Genomic DNA, 6108 nt, shown 5'->3' with positions numbered 1-6108 from the left:
GAGGGTGGGGCGAAATTCTGAGATATACGTTTTATAGTGAGATCTAACAGAAGTGCGGATACCAAATTTGGTTACTCTAGCCTTAATAGTCTCTGAGATTTGTGGATGCCCCAGATTTTCGTCTTTTGCGGGGGCGGAAGGGGGTGTGGCGAAATTTGGACACGAAACGGTCAAGGTCCGATATCACAGGAGTGTGGATACCAAATTTGGTTGCTCTGGCTCTTATGGGTTCTGAGATCCTTGAACTCATATTTTGCAATTGGCAAAACCGACCATGAAACCTGTGTGTTAGAGAGAGACAGAGCGAGAAAGAATGAAATTGTTTTCTTGATTCTGGCTATAATAATTATACGATCTGGTTGAAATTTTACATTCTAGAACATATAGTCATCCTCTACGATTCTGCGTTTTTGGTTTTATCGTATCTTTAAAAATGTGGATGCCACAGATTTTCGTCCTTTGTGGGGGCGGAAGTGGGCGGGGCGAAGTTTTGAAATATTTTTGTAGCAGTGACATATCACAGAAGTCTGGATCTGCTCTAGCTCTTATAGTCTTTGAGTACTAGGCGCTGAAGGGGACGGACAGACGGACAGACAGACATGGCTCAATCGACTCGGCTATTGATGCTGATCAAGAATATATATACTTTATGGGGTCGGAAACGATTCCTTCTGGACGTTACACACATCCACTTTTACCACAAATCTAATATACCCCAATACTCATTTTGAGTATCGGGTATAAAAAGTGTTCAACAACCTATGACGGATATTTCATAAATGCTTAAACCTTGGAAATGTTTTGAATTTTACATATTTAAATGTGTATAGCTGGTAATTAATTTAATGTGTTGTTTGAGACTTGATAGCCAAATAAAACACGAAACTTTCTTCAAACTTAGTCCAACCATTCTTTCAATTGACATTTAATGGCGGTTACATCGCCGCAGCTGGAGCAGTTCTGGTCTGGTCCGAGTGTGGGCCGTGTTTATACAGGCCGTCCCCACATTATACGGTTTTATTGCCATTAAAATATGTGTCAATGAGGCGTAAAGATAATGTCTTCGTCTGCTGATACAGTAGGTTAGGTTAGGTTAAGGCGGTAGCCGGGAGGGGGGGATGTGAGCCTCCCGCCCCCGAGCTGACTTCTTTAAAAGGTCCGTTGTGTTGCCGCATGGGCATGTGCCCCTTCTCGTTGCCTGAACCGTGAGAGCAGAGTACTGCAGGTTAAGGGCAGTCCCATCCGGAGGCTTGGATGTATTTGGACAAGGTCCCTGGTTTGATTTCGGACAGGTCCGAAATGTCAGTGAGGAAAGCGGCCCCGAGAATACGAAGACGACGATTTCCAAGGGCTGGGCAGTGGCAGAAGAAGTGGGGGACCGATTCCTCCTCCTCCTCGTCGCGACAACTCCTGCAGAAGTCGTTATGAGGGATTGACAGTCTGGAGGCATGAGTGCCGATCTGCCAGTGTCCCGTAATGGCTCGAGTAACTGCAGAGCACTGTGCTCTGCTGAGTCTATACAGCTCTGCTGAGCGCTTCTTCGATCGATATGGCCATATCAATCTTGAGACTTTATAGGAAACGGTTTGCTGCCATCTCCTATTGGCATTTTGCTCGAACAATTCGTGCGTTAGGAGCCTGCACGTAGCCAAGGGCATCGCTACCTGCTCCCTCTCCGATAGGAGAGGGATCGTAGTACCCTGCCTGGCTAGCTCGTCGGCGGCGTCGTTCCCCTTGATGTCCCTGTGGCCGGGGACCCATATAAGGAAGAGATCTAACTGCTCTGCGATCTCGTGCAGAGACCTGCGGCAGTCATTTACAGTCACTGAGTTCGACGATATTGAGCCTAGAGCTTTAATAGCTGGCTTGGCTGTCCGAGAAGACGCACACTAAGTGCGTGTCTAGACGTAGTTTGGAGACGATAGAAATGGCCTCCTTGATGGCTTCAACCTCCGCTTGTGTGGACGTTGACATGCAATGACTGCATCTTTCAAGAGGCGATGCAGTTACTGCACCGTCAAGTGGCCCGTGTGACACCAGCAGAAGGCTGTTACGCGCGGATCCCAGGCAAAACGCAGCCCTCCTCCCGCCCAACCGACCGAGGGGCGCTGCCGCATGACGCGCGGTGCGTAGCCGAACCAAACGCGAACATGCAAGAAAGATAGCTATTAGACTAACATTCGAGGAAAATTAGTACTAAACTTACTAAGAAACTAAGCATGCAATCAAAATACAAATACCACTACAGTTACTAATTAATAGAAAGGTGTGTAAGGATTAATAATTTAATAAGAGGAAGAGAATTAGTGTTGGATATAATATGGTAGAGGGAATTATAATCCGAGCATAAGACCCTAAACGGTTCATGCAAGGAATAATTCGATCTACAAAGTGGAAGGAACAACGGTATAAAATTTCTAGTCAGTCTAATAGGAATCGTGAAGTTTATGCGGCTCAACAGATCAGGGCTGTCTATGTCACCCCTGATCAAGTTGTGCATAAATATCACACCAAGCATTTTTCTACGGTTAACTAAGGATGGGAGGTTTACTAATAGTAGTCTACTAGAGTAAGATGGGAGTCTTACACCCGCATCCCAGTTAAGGCCCCGCAGAGCAAAGAGTAAAAAGTTTTTCTGTACTGATTCTATACGGTCCTGGTGTACTTTGTACTGAGGGCACCATACACAGGAGCCGTATTCTAAGATCGGACGAACAAGCGAGGTATAGAGAGTCTTTGTTATATAGGGGTCGTCAAATTTCTTTGACCACCTCTTTATAAACCCAAGCACGCTCATGGCCTTATTTACCATGGTAGAAATGTGTTCGGAAAACTTTAACTTGGGGTCTAACATAACACCCAGATCATCCACCAGGGTAATTCTCTCAAGAGAACCACCAAATAGGGTGTAAGGAGCCAACAAAGGGCTAGAACGATGAAATGTCATAACTTTGCATTTCGAGGCATTAAGGTTGCGGGAGTCTCATCAGGATTCCCGAGTGCCCAACCGCGGACGCTTTCCACAGTCTGGCTTCTCTCATTCTGAGGGCGGAAATTGTTGCCACCTTCTTTCCCATGAGATCTACAGGGAGGAGGTCCAGCACAGTATCCAGGGCTTCCCCTGGAGTAATGCGTAGCCCGCCAGTGATGCATAGCTCTGCCATGCGTTGAACTCTGCTGAGTTTATTGAGGCATGTCCTTACGTCTAAGGCTGGCCACCATACCACCACTCCATAGAGCATGATCGGTCGTATGATGGCGGTGTAAAGCCACCGAACTATATAGGGGGTCATTCCCCATTTTAGTCCGATGGCTTTCCTGCAAGTATAGAGGGCCACTGTGGCCTTTTTTACTCTATCCTCTATGCTCAATTTCCAGTCGAGCTTTCTATCGAGGATTAGGCCAAGATACTTTGCGTTGTTGCTGAAAACTAGCGCTTCCCCACATAGTCTAGGGGGAATCAGTAACGGAACTTTGTACTTCCTAGTGAAAAGCACCAGTTCCGTTATGGACGGGTTGACGCCTAACCCGCATTTGTCTGCCCATTTCGACATTTTCGTGAGAGTACTTGTCATGCACTCACACAACGTCTGCGGAAATTTTCCTGAGAGTGCTATAGCAACATCGTCCGCATACGCCACCACACGGCAGCCGCCCCGTCTATCTCCCGCAGCAGTGTGTTCACTGCCACGTTCCATAGGAGGGGCGGGAGGACTCCGCCCTGCGGTGTGCCTCTGCTGACAAATCTGGTGCACGTTGACATCCCCAGTGATGCCTCAAGCGTCCTGCATTGTAGCATCTGATCGATCAGGCTCACCGTCCTAGAGCCAACCCCCAGATCCGTCAGTGCGCCCGTGATAGCGGTCGGATACATGCCGTGAGATGAAGCCCCAGGAGCCGTTCCATCGCCTTTAGAAGAAAAGACGATAGACTAATGGGCCTGAAATCTTTTGGGGCAGTGTGCGAGGGCTTGCCTGCCTTGGGTATGAATACGACTTTGGTCTGAAGCCAGGTGTCAGGAATGCACCCGTGGGAGAAAATTCCCTCGTAAATTATTTTCAGCCAATTAATGGCTCTATGTCCCGCGTGAATCAGTTGGGCCGGGAAAATGCCGTCTGGCCCCGCGGACTTGTAAGGTTTAAAGCTTCTGATCACCCAGGAAATGTTCTCCTGGCTTAGCAGACTCAGGATGGCATTTGAGACGACAGAAGGAGGCGCGAAGTAGTTGGGTCTGTTTTCATCGCAGCCAGGGAAGTGAGTATTTAGGAGAAGATTTAGCGACTCATCGCTGGACGTAGTCCACGACTGGTCGGTGTTCTTCAAGTAGCCCAGGGTGGGTGTTGTCTTCGAGAGAACTCTGCGCAAGCGCGAGGCTTCTGAGTTTCTCTCGATTTCGCTGCAGAACTTACGCCAGGAGGCGCGTTTGGCTCTTCTAAGTTCTTTGTTGTATGTTGACAGACTGGCCTTGTATTCGGCCCAGTTTTGCTCAACGTTCTCAGCCTTATCTTTATTGAAGAGTCTCCGGGAGGTTTTTCGGAGTTCACCCAGTTTCGGACTCCACCATTCAGGTTTCCTCCGGCCTCTGTTCTTGCCAGAGGGGCATGCTTTGTCGAGCGACTTATTGCAGGCGTCGGTAAAGATCTTAAGAAGACGGGTCGTGGCCTCCGTGGAGAACTCCTCCTCAGATGGGGGCTCAGGGAGAACACGACAGAGGTAATCAGAGTACCGAGTCCAGTTTGTCCGCCTGATGTTCCGGAATCAAACTGGCTTCGGTACTGAGAAGGAGAAAACAGTTTCCACGTACCTGTGGTCCGAGAAGGAGTGCTTTTACAGGACCCTCCAGGATACAATGTTACTCTGTATCTCATGAGAGGCAAGCGTGAGGTCCAGGACCTCCTTGCGGCTTTTAATAATAAAGGTGGGATCACTACCCCGGTTTAATAAGACCATCTGAGTGGTCAGTAAGTAACTGAAAAGGTACTCACCCCTTTCGTTTGTGTCAGTGCTTCCCCACTGACAGTGATGTGCATTGGCGTCGCACCCCACAATTAGGCCGATGTCCTTGGCCGAACAGTCTGCGATTAGAGCCCGGAGAGGCGCGTGTGGAGGGGGGTCTGGTTGATCATGCCCCATGTATGCGGAGCAGATCCTCAGTGAGCGCTCCTGGCCTTCGAGGCTCACTGCGGTGCGGTCTTCGTTGCTGAAATTTGGGAGCAAAAATAAGTGTAACTCTCTTTTTGCAAGAATGCAGGTACGAATTTTACCTGCGGTTTCAGCTACGTATAGCTTGTAGTCAGAAGTCCTCAGACCGGAGACCCTGTTTCCGAGGATCCAGGGCTCCTGAATGAGGACTATGTCGGCTCCACCCTTGGCCAGGTGGAGCAGTAGAGCAGCGCATGCTGCCTTACAATGGTGGAGGTTTATCTGCAGGAGCGTCAACGACATTTCTGAGGCTCGCCTCCACCATTGTTGCTTCTAGATCGCTGTCAGGGGACTCCGGCTCCTCCCCGACAACGATGTGGCTGAGACCTCTGGCTAGGTCGCTCTCGTCGAACGCGTAGTCGTCCATGATGTCGGCCGCATCCGACGCCGGGTTGTCTTCCTCGCACGAGGCCCCCTCTTTCGGAATCTCCGGCAGCTCTGGGTCTGGCTCGACCTCCGCTTGCCTGCCCTTGCGATCCGACTTATAGGTGGATATGGTGATCTTTTTGTACCCGTAGTCGACCACACCGTCCGTCTTAGCGAGGGGCTCTAGCGACTCCTCATTTAGGACAAGGATAATCTGTCGCCTCTGCCCCTGGATGTCCTCTACCTTGGCCACCTTCCAATCGGATGTGGGAATGTGGGGGTTGCAGACCTGCAGTAGCCTGAGGATTTTCTCAGGTTCTGCAGGTTTCGCCGAGACCCATGCTCTGGCTCTCGGACGGCTGGGAACATCCTCCCATCTCACGGCCTCCAGTTTCGCCCCTGGATAGACCTCTTTCAGAGCAGCCACCGCCTTCATGTAGAGGGCCGCAGAGCGAGCGTCTTGGCAGCCGATGGCTTTCACCTTGCCTTGATGCCACCCTGCGTCCTCACACTTTGGCGGTGGTCCGCCGTTCTCCTCCA

Source organism: Drosophila miranda, chromosome XR, assembly GCF_003369915.1.
Source record: "Drosophila miranda strain MSH22 chromosome XR, D.miranda_PacBio2.1, whole genome shotgun sequence".
Classification (NCBI taxonomy): Eukaryota; Metazoa; Arthropoda; class Insecta; order Diptera; family Drosophilidae; genus Drosophila; species Drosophila miranda.
Note: the sequence above shows the minus strand (reverse complement) of the source record.